The sequence below is a fragment of the Lagopus muta genome, chromosome 11, assembly GCF_023343835.1.
Source record: "Lagopus muta isolate bLagMut1 chromosome 11, bLagMut1 primary, whole genome shotgun sequence".
Lineage (NCBI taxonomy): Eukaryota > Metazoa > Chordata > Aves > Galliformes > Phasianidae > Lagopus > Lagopus muta.
The window spans coordinates 12,046,043-12,062,167 of NC_064443.1; the positions used below are offsets into that span (position 1 = coordinate 12,046,043).

The 16,125-nt window shown below is 42.8% G+C and overlaps 1 long non-coding RNA gene across 4 annotated transcripts in view; it reads left to right on the forward strand.

The window, feature by feature from the left end:
- LOC125698959 (uncharacterized) overlaps positions 1–16,125 on the forward strand; it is a 136,246-nt gene that overhangs the window by 60,320 nt on the left and 59,801 nt on the right. For 3 of the 4 annotated variants that reach the window (XR_007379384.1, XR_007379387.1, XR_007379386.1), the window contains exons 4-7: positions 1,639–1,756; positions 2,805–2,909; positions 3,743–3,883; positions 4,483–4,583. This is a non-coding gene — a long non-coding RNA (uncharacterized LOC125698959). The remainder of the gene's footprint in view (positions 1–1,638; positions 1,757–2,804; positions 2,910–3,742; positions 3,884–4,482; positions 4,584–16,125) is intronic. The other variant, XR_007379385.1, reaches the window with a different exon arrangement.

Below are 16,125 nucleotides of genomic sequence, written 5' to 3' on the forward strand. Positions count from 1 at the left end.
AGCACCTTTTATTCCCTGAGGAAGCTGATGAGCTTTCTGTTGTGAAGATCCACTGAAATAAGATATGAACTTCTTCCCCCTGTCATCTACTGTGTGGTTGAATGTGATGTTCCTGGACCTTTAGTTGGAATTGTTTTGGATTGCTGCTCGATTACACTTGAGTGTTTGGCTATGTCTTGCTTGGTTTGAAAGGAGGGTGTCACACTAGTGTGTTACTGGTCAAAGGAAGAGTTTGTCTTGTTCTGAATGTGAAGTGTATCCTTGTTATTCTCGGCATTGTCGCTTCCACACTCACAGACTGTCTTTTGAGTCATCAGAATTGATTTTCATGCCCCACTAATTACTGCCATGCCTGTTCCTTGGAAACCATGGGTAGCAAAGGCGTTCATGGGCGTTGAACTAGTACAGTTTATTTTGAGATGAGTTAATATCTTACTTGAATCATATTTGATCTTAAATAGCTGGAGAGATCTTTGAAGGTTTCTTGCTGCTTTAGGAAGTGATTAGCTTACGGTTGCCTTTCTTCAGTTCTTCTGTTTGCTTTTCTCTTCATTACATAGTTCAGACAAACTGCAAATCAGCTGGCATCATCTGCTGTTATACAGGCCCTGTGTGTTACTGGTTTCATTAAGGACTCCCAGTAACACGGTGTTTTTAAGATAAGTTTATGAAGATGTTTCCTCTCTGTCAACTCTTGTCAGTAGATCTGCCAGAATATTAACAAGAAATTGGACCAGTTATAGTTTTAGAGCTATGCTTGAATATATCGAGGGAGAGCCAGAATAATACACTGGCAGGAAAAAAACAAACAAACAAACAACAACGTTGTATTCTTCTGCAAACGCAGCCACATCTGCCACATAGTCCAAGCTGGGAGTATGTGGTTGCCAGAGCAAGTTCTGCGAATGGGGAGGTCTGGGGAATTAAATTGATGGTGTTGGAGAAGAATACAGTGGGGATATCATGTGAGCTAAATGGGTGGTCTTAATACATGTCACTGCAGCAAATCAAACAGAAACACAGTTCTTGGATTTATTTATCTTTTAAACAAGCATGATTTTTAGTATGACTTTATTTACAGGGTTTTTTGGGACACTGTGCTACTTTCACCATTTACCAGGCCTTGCTTTTTATAAGCATTTGGATTGTAAGTTTATATGGAATTGAAATGAAGCTACTGGTTTTCAGCATGTATGATTAGGAGAGAAACTGAAGCAAGCCAGCTCTTAACAAGTTCTTCTCCGTGGATAACTCAAATCTTTGGCCAAATTTGAAAGCTGAACTTGAATCTAAATTTTACAAATAACCTTCACCTTTTCAAGTGGCTGAACCAATGTTTCAGGCCGTGCAAGCACTGGCTCTGAATGTTACAGCTCGACCCCATCTATGGCAATGTAAAGGAATCTGTTTATCTCTCCACAGAGTGCAGTCATTCCTCAGTGAAATGGCTGGAAGCCCTTCTTAGCAGCATAAAGTACAATTTTAGGTAGGAAAGCAAATGATTCTGCAGCCTACTCTGAAAGTAATTAACAGAAGCAGGGTGTAAACACTGGCTTCTGTGCTCTCTGAAGTAAACAAAATAAGAATTTATGCTACTGACCTTGTTAAGTAACTAACATTTTCCCTCCTCTGCAATAGCTTTTGCTTTCTCCCTCAGTTCAAAAGCCCCCTGAGCCCAGGGCTGCGTGCTACACTGAAACGTTCAATCCTGCATTTGAATAAGCTGAATCAAGCCAGCCATACTGCTAAACATATGGTAAGTAATAGCATCATTAACAATAGCATAGTGCACGTTTGACAGCCGAAGGGATTTGGCTGCGGTTTGCTGCGGGAGTGGCAGCAGAGGAGCAGAGCTGGTGCCCCTGCCAGGATGCCAGCCTCCCTCCGCCCCTGCTCTGACCTTCTGGAAATCTGAAAGGCTGCCCGTCTTCCTGCCTCCTCTTCAGGCTCTTATCTTCTGCTGGCAGCTCCAGGGCTGGGTAGCACCAGTTGTGTTTCACCGTTAAAAGCTGCAATTCGTTCTCCTTGGGGTGAGCTCCTGGTGGAGAGGAGAGAGACCCGAAGCCAGGAGATCAGCAGACCAGGGGGGACACATTTCAGTTTTGAATTTGTTCTGAGGAAAGCACACCACTCTGTTTCTATGCTCCCTGGCCTATCTCAAAGGCAAAAGGGCTGTGGTCGCTGCCCAGTGCTGGGGACAGGCACCATGTCCTGCCCATCCATGTGCTCCTAGTCCTTAGGGTGCCTTGACCCCAAGTGCGTCATTCTTCAGACCACCAGTATGGGGTCACAGCTGACTGACTTCTTGTTGCTCCTGTTGCAGTCACGAACACCTTGTAACTCGTTCCCCTTATGCCCCTGCTGCCCTTCTTTCCTTGCAGTCTCCATCTTTGCTTCCCCTCCAGGCTGTCCTTCCCCCATTCTCCTTATCAGATGTGAAATCCATCAGCCTGCTGTGGATGAAACTTGTCCTGTGTTGATAGCCAGTTTTGTACTCTTTTTTTTTTTTTTTTTTGTACTCAGTATTCTTTTTGACTCTTGCCCATGGAAACAGCGGAGATGGCTCCTGATCAAGGACTCTCTATCAGTATAATGCTCCATGCTAGGGATAAGTGTTAATATTGCTGCTTTACTATGCATCCTGGGTGCATAGAGTTCACTTAATCACTTTCAGTTTTGAAAGCATCTGTGAGCATTAAGGTTAAGGAACCAAGTCTCACCGTTCAGATATTGTACTCAGCCTCTGCTAGTCAGTGGGTTAAAAAAAACATCTCCATAAATGATTTTTTTTTCTTTATTTTCAGCATGGAGACTTCCTACATAAATGAACGTTGCCCTGAAGCACTTGTAGTCCAGTTGTTACTGCTTTGTGCTGATAGTGAAAGACCCCAAAGAGAATGGAGTATAAGGTAATGATATCCTAAAATGAAAACAAACCCAGGAAGTAAGTTTCTGTATTTCTTACTGGCTGAGCTCGTAGAAATGCAGGAATAAAACAGAGGATCAGAAACAGGGAATGAAATGCAAGTGCTTCTTTTTTTTTTTTTTTAATTTGAATCATTGAGTATGCTCTGAAAAAACACTTGAGGCAATGACTATTTTTCTTAAGTAGGAAATTTTAAAGACGTTATTCTGATGCAAAACCATGTAACATTGCTAGAGAAAGACACCACTTCAGTGATCTCACCTGTGCTTTTTTTAAAGGGATGTGTCTAGGGGGCAGAGGTGCTCCTGGCCTGTTTTGCAAAGATCAAAAGCTAATAAGCTGTATGGTTTTGGCTGTGCCTTTGGTTTGGTTTTTTTTTTCTATGTAGCTGTCTGAGAAGCTGGAAGAGAGAGCAATGGGCAAGAGTCATTAGTAAGAAAACTGTTTAGTGCTGTGAGCTGAAAATAAGGAAAAGATTTATCTGCAAACAGGGAATGGTGTTTTAACCAAAAGGGATGGTTGGAAAATGTGTTGTTAGATAGGGGGCTGCGATTTGTACCTGCAGTGTAGGCTGTACATCTGGAGCAGCAGCGGAGGTGTGTGCATTTGCATGGAGCCTTGCATAGGAGTTGGGGATGACAGCGTGCTATGGACATTTGGGTACTTCTATTTACGAGGCCATGGTTTGTGTCCCAGTGCGTGCTACAAGGACAGCATGTGTTCAGCCAGCGTGCATTTGCCTGACTTTACAGATTTAATGCTATAACGTCAGCCATCAGTCTGCCTCTGATGTATGGCTCCCGGTGAATATTCCAGCCCTGTCCGTCGTGCGGGAGCCCAGCAGATGGAGCAGTGTTCCTGTGCATGAGGAGCTGTGGGGCCGCATCCGGAGCTGCGCTGTGCAGTCGAGCCGATCTGCCCCAGTGCATCTATGAAGCACGGAATAAAAGGCTCACTGTAAGAAATATATGTGAGATTGCCACTTTCTGCATGCGTGGTGTTTTGTGATATATGTGTAAGATTAGTGGAATGGTTTATGTAGAAATATATCAGCTTTTCTAAACTTTGTATGCTCTACTGTAGATTGTTTTTTTCTGAGCCCTAATTTACAGCTAAAATTCAGACAAGGGCATGTGAAAGTAATCCTTCTGATCACATTGCTATTTTATGATAACGATATGCTTTATTATTTTTAATAAACCAGTGATAGCTGCTGTTGCCGTGTTCCCACAGCAGCAGCCATGAACAGTGGCACAAACAAGAACAGAAAATCCTTCTCCATCTCTTTTTCTTTTTTTCTCCTTAATAAATAATTGAAGGAGAAAACAAGAAAAATATGGTGTAGGATCTAAACAATAAACAAAAACCAGGGTCAGAGCACAGGGCACATGCTTTCTTCTCCTTTAAACCCGACTACTCATATTTTTTTTCCTTGCTGTGACAGAGAAATGTACTCAACTCTTTTTGTACTGAATTGTATCTCAGAAAAACATTTTTATATATGGAGGGCTGAGTGGTGTAACATTTTTAATGGCACATTTTCATCTGCTTTGCAGTGATGGAACTGAGCTCTGCTGCTGTGCAAGCACAGCCCGGCCAGGTTGTGTGCTCTGCCTGCCCTTAACCACCTGCCGTGAATCTCAGCTGATGCACTCAGGTAAGTCTAGAATAAAGGGGGTCAGTGCCTGGAACCTTAAAGCTAATGAGAATTAAGCCACTTCATAGGCTTTCTCATCTCTTTCTTAATTTCAATGGAGCGACAACACCATTTCCGCTCCACCTACAGACGTTGTGCTGGTGTCCATGCATCTTTCACCATACGTCCCTTGGGCATTTAGTCTCTCCCTGTGAGGCCACACTGCTGTGATATCCCTCCATAGCATCTTGCAGTCCGCCAGTCTGTCTCTGTGGCCAGGGCACCCAGTGTTCAGTGATAAGGCAGCATTTCAAACGCTGTAAAGTATTCAACTCTAAAGCAAACCTAACAGGAATGTAAATAGCTTTCTCTGAATATGGGTATTTTGCATCACTGAGGAATGTCTTTTTGGCAAGCTTCCCTCTGTTTCAAGAGGTCTAAATTTGGCTACTGTTCAGCCATCCCACCTAGTTACATGAGATAAGCAATAGAAATGAACTGGGGGTTGCTGTGTTAACCACCCTGCCTGTATTCTATTCACCGTGTGTCTGTATTTTCTAGAGTTGTGCTTGAAGCAGGAACAGTAGCCTCTATCTCATTGTTTTAGCTCCTTTAGCTCCTTTTAAAAAAAACTAATGGGAATGGCTAAAAAGTGCTAGCTAACAAATAGATTTAAACTTCAGCTTGACCTCCTTAGCCAAGCAAAACAAAAACTGAGAAGGGATTAATTTGCTTCCTATGAGCACATCAGTGAGGAAGAGCTGAGGATGATGATAGCAAGACAACAAAGGGGGATAGATTTGTCATGAATTAATTTAGGATGCTGAAAGCTTCCTTATGTCTGGTCAGGAGAGTTCTGGGACATCACCTTGGTGGAAGCAGTCGAGCAAAACAACACAGCTGTCTTTTCAGCAGAGCATCCTCAGGGCATGAGAGAGATTAGGATGAGTCCTGTGGGGCCTGGACACTGCCCAGGGAGCTCTTCACAGCCCTTGCTTACTCCTGCATTAAGGCCATTTAATGCTCTAGTTAGAATAACTCCAAGGTACAGAAGTATGCTTGCTTAAAACTGATTTCTGTGTCTTGCTATGTGCAGTTGTAGTACTCAAAATACTTTTTACCAAGGGCTCTGGTTTACGTTGGGTACAGAGAAGGAACTTAAATCATGGCATGCCAAGGATTATGTGTGCATTTTCTGTGAGGAGTGATCCAGTTTTAGTATTGGTTCTTTCTAAGAGAATATCTCTTGGATGCTTAACCTTGGGCCATGTATGGAAGCCATCATGCATTGTTCTGTGTTCTACACTGGGGTTTGGTGCTGACATGGAAGTGGCACTTCTTGCTGATCCCTCACTGGTAGCAGGTACTGCTGTGATCCCCTGGGACAGATCATTGCTGCCCACAGAGCCGTGGTGGCACTTTCCAGGTAGGAGGGCTGCTGTAAGCCAGGCACTGCAGCGATTCAGCACGCACCGCAGCAATGTATTCCAGCTTTGTACTGCCAGGACAGAGGTCCAATCTATCTGATCCATCTGTTGTCAAATTAATGTCCAAGCTGGCTTTTGGATTCAGGTCTTTCACAGGGAACAGTGTGAGTGACAGCTAGGGGAAAGAACAGAGAGATGTGAATGTCCTGTGCTATAACTCTTGAAGACTGAAGTAGTTGGTATTCATGGTTCAGCTCAGCTTTGGCACGGCTCTCTGAAATCATAAGTTACACAGAAGAAGAACCATGTGTGCTCAGATACCCTAGATCTTTTTTTATTGTTATTGTACTAACTCTTCATTTCTAAGTAGCTACGTGCCAGATGCATGACATTTCCCATCTTGCTTACAACAGAATTTTAAATTATGAAAACACTTCTTGCCTGAACTTTGCTGAAAGGACGTTGAAAGCTCCGTGATCATTTTGCGTCTCCCAGAGAGGTAGTCCATAAACTCCCAGCACTTTGCAAATACCACAAGATCATATTTTACTAGATTATGAAGTTTGTGCACTTCACATTAGTAGTACTAATACCTCAGAGGAACAAAAGAACATTTTTAGCATTTCATTTGCATAATGGCTGAAGTGAGAATTTGTTCCTTGTTGAATAGGTACCCTGGGGGTCCTTTGATTTGCTGTAGCACTCTGTGCAGCAGGGAAATAACACAGAAGTTAGTAGCACCGATGGAATTTAGGTACTTTCCGGCTTGTTGATGTCTACTACTCAAACTCCATTAACTTGCCACCTGCAGACTTGGTAGCTTCATGTATTTGTTTATAGCAATTCTGATTAGCCAACCGTTAAACACAGTGAAACCTGTGATTTCAAGTAAGTGTCATCTGAAAAGCAGATTTAAGTTGCACCAGGGGAGGTTCAGGTTGGACATTAGGAACAATTTCTCCTCAAAAAGAGCAGTGATGCACTGGCACAGGCTGCCCAGGAAGGGGGATGGAGTCACCATCCATGCAGGTGTTCAAGAAAAGGGTAGATGTGGCACTGAGTGACATGGTTTAGTGGGCATGGTGGGGATGGGTTGATGGTTGGACTTGATGAACTTAGTGGTCTTTCTAACCTGAATGATTCTATGATCTCAACTTAAATAAAAATACTTATTTGCTATATCTGAGGATGTGCACACAAAGATTTGTACAAAGGTCAGTTCTTACTGACAGCATAAGGGAAGGCTGCAGATAGCAGTGTGTTTGGGAGAAGGGTGCTGAGAGACCTGGGGCACCCTGCCCTTACCTGGGGTTATTTTGCCTGTGTTTGAATGGGCAGGCAGAGCTGGTGCCTGTGCTGTGCATGGCCACACCTAAAGATCGTGAGGCAATGACTCTGGACAGTGAGCAGGACAGAAGTCTTACGGAGGAGATGCAGAGGACTGGAGAACTGGAGGGAGTTTCTGCATCACGCAAGGCGGCACAGCAAGTGAGTGAGCCCTCCAGCCAGAAGCTGTTTAGCACAACAGCTGTCAGTGCAGGATCCCAGTGAGGCTGATGCTGACAGCCCTGCCCTGCCCTCAGCTATCACATACCCTCCAGGCTTATCCATTGTGGCAGAGAGCTCTCCTTGCAAGTGAGAATCTGAAAGCGTTTGCTTGATGCAGTAGAGTGACCACAAGCTATCCTTGTCCTAAAACATGTGTTGGCAACTGCTTCTAGCGTGGCAACAGTGGACTCAAATTGCTAACCCTCGTGCAAAAAAAATCCCATAAACTTACTCAAGAACTTCTTGCTCCACTCAGGAATGCAGCATCTGACCCGTTATTGCTTAGTATTGTGCTTATTGTTTGGTACTTGCAAACCCAAAGAAGGAGGAGAAGATATTGTGGTGACACAAAGGGAAACTAATGAAAATTAAGTAGATGCATTTAAAGAGAATTAGTTAAACTGTGTTTAACCTAAGTGTGAACAATCATTCAGAATTAGTGAAGTATTCATTTGCTATGATTTACTTTGAAGGTGGATTAAGGTAAATTGAATTAAGGCCTCTTTAATTCTAAATAGAAACATCTACATAGGAATGCAATTTAACTAATCTGTTCTGAGAGTTAATTTGAATAATATATCCAGGCCTGCAAAAGCAATATGGGGCAGGGTCTCAGTTTGAAGGATCAGATTTGCTGGTAAGTGTTGAAAGATTGTTAGAAAGAGTTCCCCTTCCCCAGCCATGCAGGGCACTCAGACATCATGGAGTATTTACAAGCAGCTCTGCCTGGGCACTGCAGCTTCTGGCACAGCTTTCAGAGCCGTGGCTCAGTGGCCTTGGTAAGGACTAACATGGCAATGGCTGCTAGTCCATGGGACTGTCACTTAAAATCTCAGTTGGAACTTCAGAAAAGAGGCTTTCTAGAGTTGTTAAAAAAAAAAAATCAGCGGTGTTTTAATGAACAAATTGCAAAGAGGTTATCATTAACCCTTTCTGGTTCCAGATCACAGTGTAAATGCTTGCTTTTTTTGGCCAAAATTTTCTGTGCATTCCAACCCAAGAAGGAGCATGCAGGTGTAGTGTCTGTACTGCTGCAGATTGATATATTCCTCCGTTCCAGCCTCCCCACCCCGCAAAGACTACACTTGTCTTAATTTCCTCTCAATTACACTCAGGCATTAACTAATACTGACTAACTACAGCCCAAAATAATTATTGCTATCTGTTCCCTTTGTAAATATAACTTCAGCACTGAGCTAGAAGAATAATGGCATATTTACAGAAGGCAGCTAATTAAATTGAGCTTCAATTGCTTTCAGTTTGCCAGAAGGAGCCATTTTCACAGCAAAAAATGTGTGCAAGCCTGCATGCTTACCAGGAACAACTTGGTATAACATAATTCAGAGTTCCCAAGACAAAAATTCAGTTCAAGACAAATTTACACTGGCAATAAAAATCTCATTAAGGAAGATATGAAGATCTCTCTACTACACCACGACAGTTAAAAGAGGTTATCATTTTTTTCAGTTTATTTAAGGAACAGTATATATTTCATTGTTCCAGAGCAGCTGTAATTGCAAGTGTCTTTCAAACGCTGCTTGCAGTAATGCATTTGTCTTCTGTCTGTAACTTCAGAACCAGTCTCTTGATGGTCTTCATTAGGAAGAACTCCAGCAGAAGATGCTGGAGTTTCCAAGCTCTTCAGTGTTCAGTTTTTCCTAATTTTTCCAGCCTTAGCTCCTGCACTTTGAAAATTCTCTCTTGCCCCCACGATTCAACCAACTGCAAAGATTTCTTGTGATCACAATTTGTCTCCAAATGTTTACACCCTCTTTTATTCCTTTGAGATGAAACCATTCACTATAATTACAGAGCAGCAGTCCTTGACAAATCAAAGTTTGAAGGAACGATTCTTGTCAGAGCCCTTACCAGTCTCCAGGGCCCTTTCTGTTTTGGGAAAAAAAAAAAACAACAAACAAACCAAAAATAAGGGGATTGTTTCAGCTGTTTTTTGTCCCACTGTTCAAACAAAGCCTGGTGCAGAAATTATTTACAGTCTTCTCCATTGCAATAGTTCACCGAGCTGGATTGAAAGCTGATTTTGTTCCCTTGTCTGCATATCATTCCTGAATTTGTTTTAATCTGTTGGAAGCAATAGTTTGGCAGATATCAGCACTTTTTCCATGTTTAATTAATTCCTTTAATTTTCTGGTAAATGAGAATAATAGGGCTTAATTTTGCTTTTTATGTAAAATTGATTGGTAATTATGGAGATCAGAGGAGATTTGGCTTTACAAACCAAAATTAAGTGACCTCTCAGTGAGGATGACTTGGCATGTCTCCTTCACTTGTCCTGTGAAAGCAGAGATGGCATGGAAGCAGATGTCACCAAGCTGCCTCTAGGTTACAAGAAGATGAAATATGGAAATATGTTACTTAAGAATATATTACCTGAATGGAAACTAGTACAAATTTCAATAATTAAACATAGCCCACTGTACAAAGACCGTTTCTACCAGTTCCTTGTGGGGTATGATGCTGTTTTCTTATCAAGATGTGACACTGCCATGTCTCAGAGGGCTGAGGAGAAATCAGATAAATCAATTATAAGAACATTTGAGCTTGAAAAGCAGAGTTGGGGTTGAGGCTACGTGGCTTCAGCTTATGTTTCCGCCACAGATGACTTCTTTGTACTCTAACAAATTACTTGTTTCTTCCTCTTCCTGCAACATCAAGTTTATAGTACTCTTGGTCTGCTTTGGCTCATTTGAGTGTCAATGCTCAGTGGAAAATGGTGTAACAGAGCCAGGCTGGAAACCTCTGTGTGCTGCTGAAACACAGATGGTGAATTGTATCATAAGACATGAACCAGCATCTGGTGGCTTGTGGTTGTCTCTAGCGGCCCCAGGAGCTGATGGGACAGAGATACCTCGGGTGACCTCTTTCTGTTCCATTTTTTATGAAATTGGGTTGAATATTATGAAAAATTTCTCAGAAAATGAGGAGCGAGGTTGCCCAGGGAGGTGGTGGAGTCACTGTCCGTGGCAGCGTTCGAGGAAAGGGCGGATGTGGCACTGAGGGACATTGTTTAGTGGTACAGTGCTGATGGGTTGATGATTGGACCAGATGATCCTAGTGGTCTTTCCAACCTTAATGATACTGTGATTATAAATCCAGGCTTAAGTTTGGATAGTAAACCAACGGGAGCAGAACTGCACCTTCCTCTCTACGGAGAGCCCAGGACTGGGCTGGCCTCCACTGGCCCCCAGATGCCACCTGAGTTGATGCAGCCCCCATACTGTCCCCTAGTTGAGGGTGTTTGGTTGTATCAAGGCTGAGGGGATGAGGTAGGGCAGGCTGAGCACATAGAAAGAGCTTTTTTTTGACCTCTGTCGGAAATGCCATGTGTATTTATGGGGATGGGACAAGCTACAGGGACTTCTTTGAATTTAGCTTCAAAATCTAATTTCAAAGGCAACTACTTGCAAATTTCCAACTTCTTTTAGTCTTAATGTTGAAAGCCCCTCACATTCCCCCTGTGGCAGTGCTCAGCAGGCCTTGAAATTATTTCTAGAATGGATCTTAAGTTTCAAAAGAGGAGAAACATGAGGAAAAAAACAATCTAGATTCTCCTCAGCGATGCTACATCAATACTTGGCTGATCTGTATAATGCTAAGCACAGTGAAGCAGAGTTGAGCTACCAGTTGCTAGCTAACGAGAGGATTAGCTATGCCTGTGGATGGGCTGGCGTAACTTAAGCAAGAGGGCAAACGTACAGAAAGTCAAACTCTGACTCTGAGGGAGGGAGATGCTGCTTTTCCCATGAAGAGCGTTGGCTGCACAGTGGGCAGGAAAGCAGAGGCAAAGCTGAGGCTTCAGGAGAGTTTTTATAGTGAGTCAGTGCAGCTTTGCTTAATATTTGTTACTACTAATAATTGTATTTATACTCTTGGCCAGCCCAAGTACTTAGAGGTGTATGTGTGATATTGAAATTCAATCAGAATGCTCTCAATTCAAATCTCAAAATTCAATCACAAGCTCTAGAGTAGGATCCATTTACCAAATCACATCCTCCAAGGAGAGCTGGAGAACGGGGAAATCAAAGGCAGTGACAACAAAGAGCTTTCAAAGCCAGGAAACAGTGCCTTCTATTGATCTGGGAAGGGGCTGGGTGAGAGCCCTGCCTGGGTGCGGGAGGGGACAGGAGCAGTGGTAGAGCAGTCACCTGTCATGACCTCCATTTCATGGTTTTGCCCACATTCAGCATTGGCCAACAAGACAGGGTCATCTTGTGAACTCTTCATAGACTTATAGAGTGTCTTAGATTGGAGGGACCCTAAAGATCATCCATTTCCAACCTCCTTGCTACGGGCAGGGCTGCCCCCCACCAGCTCAGGCTGTCCAGGGCCCCATCCATGGCCTCGAGCACCTCCAGGATGGGCACCCACAGCTCTGAGCAGCTGTGCCACTGCCGCATTGCCCTCTGAGTACAGAAATTCCCCCTCTCATCTAACCTGTATCTCCCCTCTTTTAGTTTAAAGCCATTCCTCTTAACCCTTCTCTGTACCAGTACAATCCTGTATTTCCTGTGGCTTACTGGGATTTCATATGACTCAAAAGAAAAGCAACTATTTTGGAGGGATCTTAGTTGTTACAATAGCTGGGAGAGCAAATTACTTAATCCTGTGCTTAAATGTTTACATTTAACGTTTGTTTAAGAATTTTCTGTTTATGTTGAAATACAAAGCATTGCCATGCCACCATAGAAGATGAGCAATAGTTCCATCTTTTTAAATACGGAACAAATATGTTTGCTGGTTCTTTCTGCATTTTATGCATGGTGTTTGACAATTTTTCCATCCTTATCTAATACGAAATCTGCAAACTTGCTAGAATTTAATGTCATGCTATTATATTAAATTTCCATATTTTTATTATTCTACAAGTCATAGAACTTCCATTGATTCCTTTTGGTTCCTTTTTGAAATAGTCTGCTCTCCCTTGTTGCTGATTTATGCTCTTTGAGATCAGAGCTGCTATTTTTCCCTTTGTGATTGAATTTTTAAATTGTTTTTACAGCTCTCATTAAACTGCATGTATTTTCCTCTTTAACGGAAGAAGCCTTCTTTCATGATTGTGGGCCTTTATTTATTTATTTATTTGTGCCTCCCAGACATTGTTTGCTCACACTTTTTTTGCCTCAGTAGCATTCTGGGTTGGTGTTTTGTTGGGTCTCTTTTTTCAGAGCACCAGCAGTCAACGTTAATGGTTGAGATTGTATCTGCGCAAAAGGAATGAAATGTGGTTGTGAAGCTGCGATGAATATTTAGGTTGGCGATTTGTTCTTTTTATCTATTTTTTCACCCAGGGAGATTGACTGCTGAACCACCCTCATGCAACTGCTATATTTTTTGGTTAGAAAATCCCAGCTTCTAAAGCATTTCCCGAAGTTGGGCCCCTGTGGTCATGTAACTCCTTCAGCATATTATGGGAGGTGTATTTTAGCGGGTCTGGAGGGCTGTCAGAGTGATGACTCTTAATGCACTGTGGTAGCCTATGCTAAGTGGGTCTTAAATTTATAGACAAGTCTATAATTCTGTTTTCTTTGTGTTCAGGAGGCTAACACAGCAGTTTGAGTCAGGAAAGAACAGCAACTGTGGCTATGGGTGTATTGATACAGATGTGAAAGATGCGTGTTCAGTAGAAGACCTAAGCAAGCTAGGAAAGGAGGATTGTCTGAAAGCACACTGAGATACTTAGCTGCTTTCTAATGTTGGCAGGTCTTCCTTAGTAGACCATCAGCTGCTCCAGAGAAACGAGCAGAGCCTGAAGCTTCAAATACCAAAATGTGGTGAGCTGAGAACTGGGATACTGCCGCCTGGAGGGGATGGGTTGGGGCTGTGCAGAACACAGCTGGATTGGCTCTGCTCCTTTCTCACAGCAACACGAGCTATGAATCACAGAATCATTAAGGTTGGAAAAGAGCACTAAGATGATCATCAAGTCCAACCATCAGCTCATCACCACCATGCCCAAGAAGCTGTGTACCTCAGTGCTGCATTGACTGTTTTCTTGATTAGCTGTGATTTAAAGGTCTTCTCTGTGGAGTGGTGGGCTCTGGTTTAAGCATGTAGGTATTTATTAACGGTGGGAGCTGGTGGTGATTCCTCAAGGCAGTCATACCCCTTCGCCTGAGGAGTCAGTGGAACAATCAGATTTTGGCTTCAGAGAAATCTTCAATGGCTTGAACAAGTGAGACATCCACATTGCTTATTCTGTGCTTTTCATGTGCTTATTGGCTGTTAATTTAGCATTTGACAATGAAGCTGGGAAGAGATTATATTATTTTCCCTTTTCACATTTTTTTCTATAAATTTATTCTTCATGGCCCTGCAGAAACCAAGTTTCCCCCCTATTGTTCTTGTTATTGGCATTATACATAGATAAAACAATCTAAGAGAGTATTTTTCCTAGTTAGAGCAGAGATACGATGTACCATGGGCGCATCTGTCAACATGATGCCCCTGCCTGTCTTTATTTTTGCAGTTTGCTTGTGGTCCATTTAAAATTAGATTACAACTGATTGGTTCCTGCATTCAAACTACTTCACACAACACTCCATCCACTGGCATATAAAGCAAAGCTGAGGCGACTGGAAAGCCTTGAGGGATCAATTCCAAATATCACTGTGTAATAAAAACCGTATTTCCTTAATTTTTTATTGATTCAGCACTCATTCTCCTGTAATGTTGCTGTGGTAATATTAAAACTCAGTGACTGACAGCGGCATCACATGGAAGTGATTTAACTAGCAATGCAAGAGAAGAAAGCAGGCTTTGTTTTTGCAACCATTTGGTTCAAACTGGCCCAGAGGATCTCCCTTGCAGGGAGAGAAGACACTCTGCACCTTTTACCCTTTGAAATAAATCCTCTGTATTTCTGTCAGCCCTCTACCTGTCTGTGAAGTCAACAGGTTTCTTGCTGCTGGCTCTGCTGGGTGCAACCTGAAGACCTCAAAAGCGAGCATGAATATTTGGTTTGTGCATGGAAGCAGGGTTATTTGTGTAGGGGAGGGTCCTGATGTTTGCTCACATGCAGACCCTGTGTGATACACAATGTAAAACACATGAAAACGAGCAGTCCTGTGAATTGCTAGGAGTTTGGTAATTAATAACTGCAAAATGTGTGCTCCTTGCAGAGGATCTCATGAGGTTTGGAAGCACAGAGCCTGTCAGTGAGGTGGGAGCTGAGTGTTGAGCTCCCTGGAGGGCCTGGAAATCCTGGCCTGCCTTTGGGGAGTGGGTTGAAATTGTGTTATGTGTTGTGAACCTCCAGAGCCTGCAGTGCTGTGCTGATGAGAGACATTGCTCAGCTTCTGCTGCCCGTGAGGCTTGTGACTAGGGAAGCACAAATGAAGGAAGTGGCTAAAAATGAAATAAAACTGGTAAGAAGATGTATGGGGGCTCCAGAGGCTGAATGCTAACTGGTTTCTCTGTCAAGACAAGTTAATCTGTTATTAAAGTTAATACACATCCCCAAACCATAAAGAAGCCATGGCCTAGGGTCCGTGCCTGGCCTGGGAAATAGTAATGGAGCAGCCAGCTGAGAGGTCTGGCAGATGGTATTTCATGTTGGAGGAAGCATGAATCTGCAGTGTTTGTGTCCAAAACTTGAAAACAAAACCCAGGGCAAGTTTGATCAAAATTACCCAGGCTGCCATGTGCCCAAAACAGCCACAAAAAGTGAATTTGGATTAATGTGCACGTGGCCCCAAACTGCTCAGTGCCATTTATGGCAGATATGAAGGCAGCCCACGTTGACACCAAGTGACCATTTCATTGAGTGTGCACACTCTGTGCTCGCTGTCAATGCCAGATGCTGACTACAAGTGACAAAAGGTGGCTCAGCCCTTGGCCCACGACGTCCCACAGCTGGGAGCTGCTTCTCATCCACAGCTCTGGACTTGTGTTGGTTCTATTGATACTGAATGAATATTGAGTGGGCCTCTAAGATAAAGTCATTATTTAGGAGCTCATTAAAGTACTGGCCTTGAAAAAAATTTCCCACTGCTAATAACCTCTTCCATCACTGTGTCAAGGATTGCAGCTTCCTCCTTCCCCTAGAAGGCAGCTCAGGCAAGAACAAGTCGTTGGGTTCCCGGTGAAGGATCTTGGAGCTGTGGCTTTGCTGGCAACCAGGTTTTCCACTCCTCCCCCTGGGGACCCACCTTCCCTCCAGCTGCTATATGAAGACCCGCTGCAGCTTAAATAAATACTAATTTGCACTAATGGCATTTAATCCTCTTCGAACCATAATTTACAGTATCAGATTATTATCATAATATCTGATATACAGTTCTTAATGCTTTATTGTTATCCCATTACAGGGAGGTTCTGCTGGCACTGCATATTGTCTATTTCTCTTACAAATGTTCTACAGAAACCTTATTAATTATTAGTCTCATAAAACACCTGTTAATGTTACCATTTTAATAAATCTCTTTCTTAATTAAATTAGGTGGTTCTGATAGTAATCCTCTAATGTCCACTGCCTTTCTGCTCTCTTCACAATCTGATTGTACAGTGGGAAGCAGTGCTCAATTATAATTGATGTAGGCCATAATTCAGAACCAAATTATAACATATAA